General features: G+C 50.8%; 1 long non-coding RNA gene across 1 annotated transcript; it reads left to right on the forward strand.

The window, feature by feature from the left end:
- Positions 1–6,467: 6,467 nt before the first annotated feature.
- On the forward strand, positions 6,468–9,547 carry LOC123579689. Its single transcript, XR_006702896.1, has 3 exons — positions 6,468–7,390; positions 8,456–8,523; positions 9,512–9,547. It is a non-coding gene; the product is annotated as an uncharacterized LOC123579689 (long non-coding RNA).
- Positions 9,548–9,840: the final 293 nt, after the last annotated feature.

Genomic DNA, 9,840 nt, shown 5'->3' on the forward strand with positions numbered 1-9,840 from the left:
TCAGGTTGCTGAATCCCTGCTCCCTGTACCCCAGGCAAACTTCAATCCTTCCCTCAGTGCCCACCTTGGTTTGAAAAGCTCTAATGAAGAGGCTACTGCATTCCTGTAGCAAAGGGGGCTCCAGGAGCTGGTGTAACGTGAGCCCGGGGAGGGGGGGCACCTGGGTGCGAAGCATTTCTGAGTTCTCAGAACCTGCACGAAGACTTATGTGGGAAAGTCTCTTAGAACACGCTCATGTCTCTCTGGCTAAATCTAATTAAGACGAAACCTTAGCTTCCTCTGGAGTCTGCTGCGTGCCATCAAGCAGTTCCTGAGAAAGACTTTGTGAAAACTGGCTTGGCCAAGGTAAGACTCACTCACACTGTGTCCCATTCTCTCTGGACTCTTGTTTCAGCACCAAATCAATGTCTTCCTATGAGATGCATGGATGATAAGCTTCTGTTTCCCAGTGAAGTTTACAAGCTAAAGACTCTCCCCGTCAGTACACCACCCGCCGTTGGCGAGGACCCTACAACCATCTGACAACTCTTTCTTATTCCCTAAATAACCCAGCCAAAAGGAAGTATCAGAAAGGTATTGGAAGAACCAGGGAACCAGGAGAGCCGTTAGAGTGAGCGAGGCAGAGACAAAGCAATAATACAGCAATAATTCACAGTCCAGAGGGGCAGGCTGGTGGCACCTGGGAAGTCTGACTGGGGACCCAAGTGGCCAGACAAGAGTGACCTTAGACAACAGACTTCTAAAGTGGGAGGAAGTCTGGCACCTTGGTTTGGCAGAATTGTGCCAGGTGCTTCTCTTTGTGCTTTATGCTTATTTAATCTTTCTGACAACTACTGTTATTAGCCCCATTTTACAGATGAAATAACTGAGGCACAGAGAGTAGGTAATTTGCCTAGAGGTATACAATTGACACGCGGTAGTCAGGATTTGAACCCAGGCAGTTTGGTTCCAGAGTCCATGTACTAGATCACCACACCACAGCTCACTCTCAGGGAGGAGGGTCCAGTTATTGGATGTTGAGGTTACTATGGCTGTGTAACGCCAAAACTTAGTGGCTTAAAACATCCCTAGTCATCTATTCAGCTCATGAATCTAGGGTCTGGGCAGGGCATGGTGGGAAAGGATTAGGTGCTGCTCTACAAGATGGACGTGGGGGAACCGCGTCTGAGGACAGAAGGATCCCCTGCCTGGCACAATGACTCACAGGGTTAACAAGCAAGAGCTGGCAGCTGGCTGGGAGCTCAGCCAGACTGAGAGTGGGGGGCTGTGTTCCTCTCCACATGGGCCCCTCCATGGCTGCTCAGGCTTCCTCACGGCATGGTGGCCGGATTCCAAGAGTGAGAGTCACAAGAGACCGGAAGTGGAAACTGACAGTTTCTTAAAGCCCAGGTCCAGAAATGGGCATGGCCTCATTTTCACAATGGTCTATTGGCCGAAGCAGCCAAACATCCCAGGTTCAAGAGGGTGGGATATAAATCCCACCTCCAAGTGAAAAGAGTGTCAGAATTTGGGGATTATGCTTTAAAACTGCCACTTTGGACCTGGCATCCAGAGGAAGGACTGGATCCCAGGAATGAAAGAGAAGCTGTTGACTGTTAGCTCTTGCTCAGGGCAGATCAGAGGGAAGGCATGTGGACTGTAGCGCACGGACCAATAAAGTCTCCAGTATGTGCCAGGTCTTGGCCCTCCTGGGCATTATCTCAGTTTACCTTTACAACAACCCTTGAACATAAATTTTCTCACCAGTTAGTATAGATGAGGACTCTCAAATGCAGAGAGGGTGTTAGCCTTATCCAAGGTCACACAGCTGCTAAGTGTCAGAGTTCCTCTGATTCCAGAGCTGAACTCTTGACTCCCACAATGAAGAGCAGGGCTGGCCTCAGAGGTATGACAAGGTCAGCTGGGAAGTGGTAGGAGGGCAAGGAGCCAGGCTATCACTCCTCACCCACTCACCTCCTCCAGAAGCCCTCCTGGGAAGCCTCCTGCCCTCTGGGCAGGGCTCCAAGACACCCCATCCCAAGGCATCCTTTCCTTCTCGTGCCTCCTCTCAGGCTGGGGCACGTATGGACCTTCCTTCCGGCCCTGCCTCCCAAGCTGTTTCTCAACCCTGACCGGTTCCCAAAGTCCTCTCTGTACTTCCTGGAGACCTTCCCAGAGGCACTCTCCCCGCTCCTCCCATCTCGGCTATAAGCGCAAGGTCTTTAATTTTTAAAACAAAACTTTCATTTTAGAATGCAGGAACAGTGTGAAGATAGTACCAAGTTCCCATATTCTCCACACCGAAGTTCCCCTATTACTATCATCTTATGTTGGGATGGGACATTTGTCGCGATGAATAAACCAATATTGATCCATTATTATTAATCAGCCTTACAATATTGCTGACATTATCATTAAAGTATAATCCATACTTGCTTCAGATTTCCTTAGGGTTTTTTTTTGGTTGGTTGGTTGGTTGGTTGGTTTTACCTAATGTCCTTTTTCTTTTCCAGGACACCACATTACATTTGGTTGTTGTGTCTCCCTAGGCTCCTCCTGGCTGTGACAGTTTCTCAGACTTCCCTTGCTTTTGATCATCTTGACAGTTTTGAGGAGCACTTATCAGGTACTTTGTAGAATGCCCCTCAGCTGGGACTCATCTGGTCCCAGGTGAGACTGGGGTTATGAGTTTGGGGGAAGACACCATTTTCATCACATTGTATCCAGGGTATGTTCTATCAATATTACTTATCACTGTCCGTACTAATCTGGATCGCCTGACTGAGGGAGTGTTTCCAGACTGCACTGTTTGGAAGGAAGTCACTCTGCCCAGCCCATGTTTAAGGAGTGGGCAGCTACGTTCTTCCTTGAAGACAAAGTGTCCACATATATCACTTGGAATGCCTCTGCCCCAGAGTTTTGTCTCGTCTCCCCCATTTATTTATTCGGTTAATCATTTGCTCATGAATACTTATTTTATACTTTGGGTAATAATCAAACACTACTGTATTTATTTCGTTGTTCAAAATTGTTCCAGCTATGGTCACTGGAGCTCTTACAGTTGGCCCCTGCACCCCTTTGAACTTAATCCCATCTCTCTCTCTCTTTCTCTCTCTCTCTCTCTTTCTAGCACTTCATTACTTTCTGGCACTACAAGATGCTTCAGGTTCATCTTGCGTATGTCCTGCCCCCAACCTAGAATCAGCCATTTCTCCAAGGAGCTCTGGTTCCTTTTATTGGAGAATGGTATTAGAAACCAAGATCTGAGTACTAAGTGTGCCCATTGCTACCGGGGTATCATTGCTTCCAGGCCCTCTCCACTGATAGAACAAGGAAATATTGTGTGTTCACTAACCTGTGTGTCTACACACACATCTATAAATATTTCTATATGTAACCACCTGTGTCTCTATTAAGGTAAACCTGAGTTCATACTAATGTCTATAACTCCAACCCATGATCATGAGCATCACTCTAGCCTTCTCTCTCTGCTTGCCCGTCATTTCTCGCTTCTCACTCCTTCAGTGAGAGACGTGGCTCCTGTCACCCACCATCCATTTACTGCTTGTCCTGTTCCAATATACGTGCATGGTGGTTTCAGAATTGTTAGCCCACGCTGCATGGGAAATGACTTTATCAACTAGAGTGCAGTGCTTAGAGGTTCTTCTGCTTTTAGTCTTACAGACTTTACTCATTTCCAGAGTTACTTAAATCAGAACCTTCTCCCCCCACCCACTTCAGTGAGGCTGTTTCATATATTTACAATACAGATGGGTTTGTCACAGTCTGCATTCCATCCTGGGATCTCCCACCCTCTTAAATGCTTTTTTACACTTGCACACATTAAAATGGACTCTGCTGTGAAGTTCTATGAGTTTGACAAACTCAGGGTCAAGTGTCTAACATTGAAATATCATAAAGAATAATTTTGCCCTCCAAAAAGCCAAACAAACAAGTGCCCCACCTATTCAGTCATTCCTTTACCCTCAAGAAGATTTCACTTTTAAAGTATATTTAGACGTTTTTCCAAGCTTCTTCATACACACATCTCATTTAATCTGCAAAGCAAACCTGGGGCTTGGGAAGAGTAAAAGCCTCATTCCCACTTCCTGGAGAAGACTGAGGCTCAGAAGCATTAAAGCCCTTGGCCACATGGCTAACGTGTATAGATTCAAGACTGATCCTCCTGCTTTATTCCTACTCTCCTCAGGCAGGGGCCATTCCCAAACCGCAGAGGTGGAGACAGGTGGCTGGGTTTCAGTCAGGCAGAAGACTGGGTCATGAGGGAAAACAAACCACGGGCCGACAGCAGGACACCTGAGCTCTTCTGATTCTGCCACGTACTCACTGGGTGGCTTTGACAAAATCGCTTTCCTTGGCTGGGCCTCAGTTTCCTCTTCTGCAAGGACCTGGGGTCCCATTCAAAGTCTAAGCAGGCTGTGTCTGGCCTGTGGCATAAGGCTGACTGCAGCTGGCAGGGAGATTTTGGGGGTGCTCAGAGGACATGGCTGAGGAGTAAAACTCAAGTCATCTACAGAGAAGCAGTGGTGTGCCGCCGTGGGATCAGGGTGGGTGACAGATCGATCCCAAGGCCACTGCTCTCCCCACTGCCAGCTCTCCAGGTGCTGAAACCACCAATGCTTTGGTATCCTGTTCCATGGTTTATGGCAGTGTTTTTCAAACTGTAGTTTGAGACCCAACGAGTCATGATTTCCAATCTTTTAAAAACTTCCAACCTCTTGATCTGCATAGAATAGATCAATGTATTCAACATAATAAGGGAAGTATAAACATTTGTTTCAATTAGATGTGTGGGGGGCGCCTGGGTGGCTCAGTCGGTTAAGCGTCCGACTTCGGCTCAGGTCATGATCTCACGGTCTGTGGGTTCGAGCCCTGCGTCGGGCTCTGTGCTGACAGCTCAGAGCCTGGAGCCTGCTTCAGAATCTGTGTCTCCCTTTCTCTCTGACCCTCCCCCGTTCATGCTCTGTCTCTCTCTGTCTCAAAAAAAAATAAAAAAATTAAAAAAAAAAAAAAAAAAAAAAAAACAATTAGATGTGTGGGTAATGGGTCAAAATGGAAAATATATTGGTCCCAAAAGACCAGAAGTCACTAGCTGACACAGCACATTTACATCCTTACTTCATTTTATCTTTACTGTAACCCTACAAGGAGGGGTTATTATTACTATCCCTACTTTCCAAGGGAAGAAACTGAGGCCCAGAGAGGTCCAATGGTGCACTCACAGTCTCCCAGTTAGTGAGGGGCAGGTTACGCTCCTAGACTCAGCTGGGGTTTCCCGCAGTTGATCCTAAACGGGATTATGGGCACTTGTTTCCTTCACAAAGCCCAGAGCAACACGGCCCACGGGAAGGAGATTCAGGGTGGACGTTGTCTGTGCCCCTAAACCTGGCCAGCCCCACTTCAGCTTGGCAGAATGAGGGGCTGTTCACCATCTACCCACCATGGCTCCCCACCCCCAGAAACCGACTCGGTGGGAGTTCAGCCAGGACCAGGCCCTGTCAGGGTGGGCAGTGTGGGTGGGAGAGTAAGCAGGTGGGAGAGGCTGAGAAAGGTCCCCTGGGCCTTCTCCCTCCAGGCAGACACCACACTCACCACACTTTGCAAACACACTAACAAAACCATGCTCTAGCTAGGGCCCCAGACTCCCTCGGGGCCCTAATTCTCAGCTGTGAGCAACTGCGGGCCCTATAGTGTATCCATCGGTCCTGCCTCTATTCCCCAGGTTTTCCTGCTTTGGCTGAGGCCAATATGAGCCCACTGAGGGTACTTTCCCACCTTTTCTTTCTTGGGTCGTCTTGTGATTTATGAGTTCACAAAACTCGCTAGTCCTTTCTCCTCAGTTACCTAGATGTAAAGAAGGCTTCGGTCACTTTGCCGACGGGAGGACCCTAATTTTCCCTTGAACACAGACCACCAGGCCCTGACCAGGATCCTTCCCACAGGGCTGTAGGGTTTATTTGTGATCTGTTCATTCAAAGGTTACCATTGTCAGGAAATCCCTAACAGTGGTGAGGAAAAGGCAAGAAAAATGAAGGGCAGTAATAATTTTTCTGTAGCATACATCTTCCAGCCAGCCCCTTCCTGGCCACTGCCCCTTAATGAGACGATGTGGGTCTCAGTATCTCCCAGTGATGGGGGCCTGAAGGTACCAGGGAGAGTCCCCTGGCATCTGTGGTAGGAACTTAACAGTAGGCCCAGTCACGCCCCTGGAGTGGAGGCACTTTGACCTCACTTCAAGTCTCTGTTCAAGTGTTACCAACTCAGGGAGACATCCTCTGATCCCTTCCTCACCTAGCTCCCAACACACCTTCCTGGTTTAGCATTTTTCCATAGCCCTTCCTACCATCTGACAGCTGTTTTCCTTATTGATTTACCCAGATTTCCTCCCCGCCCTCCCACCCCCCCTAGAATGTAGAACAAGATCTTTATTTTACTCATTGGTTTCTCCCCTGTGGCCTAGAATGATTTCTGGCGCATAGTAACCACTGGATAAATATTTGTTGAATGAATAAATGAGTGAATGAATGAATTTCTTAGGCCTTAAAGTGGCCAAAAAGACTCATTTGGTGGCCTGCCCAGAACCTTTTGGGCATGTACTCCCGATAAATTCTAGAAGAGCAGTTGTCCAGACTGACTGGGCTAGGCCCATGCCCAGGACAACCTAGACCCTCTCCTTGGCCAACCCCTTTGCAGTTGGTGGCTGCCCCCAAGGCTGGGACTGCTTCAGAGTTTGCTCCTCTTTGTAGCCTGGCCACAGGACACCATGAGCTGAGCATCCTGGGTCCACCCGCAGCTCCCTCCTCATACACTGCTGTGGGAGCCCCACCATACCTTCCCTGGCCCAGCACTGGACATCTCGCATGCTTCTCACTGTCTTGGAGCTGCCTCCCACCAGAAAGAGCCCGGAACATCCTCCCAAACCATGCGAAAGTCATGGCGTGGGCCCAGCGCATCCTTGGTCTCCTCACACTTAGAAGGGGCTAGGACCCTGGGGTCCCCAGAAAGGAGAGAAGGGAGGGCCTGAGGCACACTGCGACCCCAGATGGACCCAAGGTGAGCAGGCACGTTGAACCGTGGCCTGGGGGAGAGATCCAGGGAGCGGAGAGACAGACGGAAGGCCTCAGAGGGGACAGGCAGAGAAGGGCAGAAGGAGAGAGACGGAGAGAAGACGGAGGGGGACAGAAAGGATCAGAGAGACACAGTGCGGGGACAGCCCAGAGCGACAGGCGCAGAGAGCCAGAGGACAAGAGCGAAGACGACGCAGCGAGGGGGCGGCGGAGGGGCGCGGGGCCGGCGGCTGAATCGCTCTCTGTTCTGGCGCCGCACTGAGGGGCTTTCTTCGCGGCCGTGGGAAAGCGGTGGGCGAGCGCGCGCCGCCGCCATGTGGACGGTAATTAGCCGGATTAGGGCGGGAGCCGCGCGGCCCGGGCGGGCGGCCCCGGAACAAAAGGCCCCTCTTTGCCCGCGCGAACGGCGGGGTCGCCGGGTCAGCGGGCAGGGTGCCCCCGAGGGGCGAGGGGCGAGGGGCGAGGGGCCGCGCGCGCGTCCGGAGAATGGGGCCTCTGTGCACCTGGCGGGCCGGCTTTGGGGTCCAGACTCGGGTGCGGGAGGAGAGCGGGGAGGCCAGAGGCGGCAAGACGCCACAGAGGTCAGAGCTGACCAGCCTTAGTGGTCGTAGTACTGGGGACACGGATACCTTTTATTGAGCGCCTACTGCGTACAGCTCCATGCCGAGACAGCATCGTGTCATTTGATCTTCCTAAGAACCCTCAGAGGCGGATGCTAAGATGCCCTGATTTTACAGATGAGAGAGGTGGGTGCAGAGATTGTGACTTGCCCAAGGTCACTCAGGAGGAAGTGGTGCCTCTGGCATTTGCTGGTTCTGAGTAGGCGCTCTACAAGCATGAACTGAATGAACGAGCGAATGGATGAATGAATGAATGGCAAAGAGGGGCCCTGACCTCACTGCTGTGGTCACCCCCCATCTGAGAGGTTTGGGAAGTGGGGACTCCCAGCCTGACACGGAGGCCCACTCCCTTCAGGGAAGCTGTTCTGGGGGATCCATGCAGGGCTGTGTCAGCACTGACACTCCCACCTACCTACCCCAGACAGTGTAGGAGACTGGTCACTAGAGTCAGGAATCCAAATAGTGGATAATGTGACCATTTGGTTTCTTTTCCAGTAGCCCCAGCAGAACTGTATTCCCTCGGGGATCTATGCCTACAGCCCCCAGGCCCCTGCAATGCACAGGGCAGCATGTGGGGCCGATGGTGACCCACGGAGGCAGGGAGAGGAGGACCTGGAACCTTCCACCCCACTTGGCTTCCCTGACCTTCCCTGCCACCTGACTCTCACTAGCCACTCCAGAGCATCAGAAATGTTCCAGTTTTAAATGAAGAGCATGTTCTGGGCTACGGGTATCATGCTCCAGCTGACCAAACATCTCTCCTTACAGGAGATTCAGAGAACACCCTCTCCTGCCCACAGTTGCTGACAGCTGTTGGGAATGGAAGAACCAGACAGGTGGGCCTGGGGTGGGGGGAGGGGGGAGGCATTAGGGAGTGGTGGGGACTGTGGCAAAGTCTGCTGTGAACATAGCAGTGACTGCTTACTCTGGCCCATTAGTGTCTTATGGGCCAAACTGGTCAGGCCTAAGCTCTAAATAAATGAGAAATAAATTCAGCTTTTTAGGTGGGTTTTCCAAGTTTTAACGTATGCTGTGGGCCACACTAACATAGGTAGGGTCCAGATTCAGCCCACAGCTTGGCAGTTCACAACCTCCTTCCTAGGTATAGCACTGGAAATGCTTCTGGTACTCTGAGCCTCAGGAAGAAGGAATACCCCATCCCTTCCTCCAAGCCCCCTCTCCCTCCAGCTTCTCCAGACTCAGTGACTGAGGAAGGGGTATTGGGACAGAGGAAGGGATGGGTATTGGGGGATGCCCAACCCTTCCCAGATCCCTGTGCCCTGCATCAGACCGTCCCCATCGTGGAGAGGACTTAAGCAGGAAGTCTCCAGGCCATTGACAACTGGGTAACCAGGCACATGGCCAGGAGACAGAGATTGTCACACCCAGCTCAGCTGGGGGAAGCCCAGTGAACCATTAAATGAGAGTTTTCTCCTGGGACAGCAGCACTTAGAGCCCTGAAAGCGGCCGGGACAGAGGAGGAAATGCCTGCTTCTGTCCAGCCTTTCCTCACACCCCACCTCCATTTACCCTCACAGACTCCTTGTTAAGTGTAGGAGTACCGTTATCCCACTACTCAGATGAAGAAACTGAGGTACAGAGGGCTTGAGTATTTGTCTGAAAGCAGTAAAGAATGAGCCTCTGGGGACCATAGCTTGAAAGGGCTCCAAGTTTGAGATTTGTTTGAAATGTTGTATTTTCTTAAAAATTGGTGTGAATGATACTTTCAATTTCGTAACGTATACATGGCTGTTTCCGTATAAGAATGATGATAGGGGGCGCTTGGGTGGCTCAGTTGGTTTAGCATCTGACTCTTGATTTCAGCCCAGGTCAAGATCTCACGGATCGTGGGTTCGATCCCCGTGTTGGGCTCTGCGCTGATAGCATGGAGCCTGCTTGGGATTCTCTCTCCCTCTCTCTCTTCCCATCCCCCGCTCGCACACTCTGCCTCTCTCTTGAAGTAAATAACCTTAAAAAATGTTTTTCTTTAATTGATGATAGTTTTTCCTCCCATAATCTGGCAAACCTGACCTTGGGAGGATGAACCCCATTTATGCTGTGGCATCTCAGACCCCTGGCACTTCACTGTGAAGTCACAGCAGCCCACATCCACAAGATAGAGAAGCCCCCCCCCCCCCAAAAAAAAACAGCTT

Source organism: Leopardus geoffroyi, chromosome A3, assembly GCF_018350155.1.
Source record: "Leopardus geoffroyi isolate Oge1 chromosome A3, O.geoffroyi_Oge1_pat1.0, whole genome shotgun sequence".
Classification (NCBI taxonomy): Eukaryota; Metazoa; Chordata; class Mammalia; order Carnivora; family Felidae; genus Leopardus; species Leopardus geoffroyi.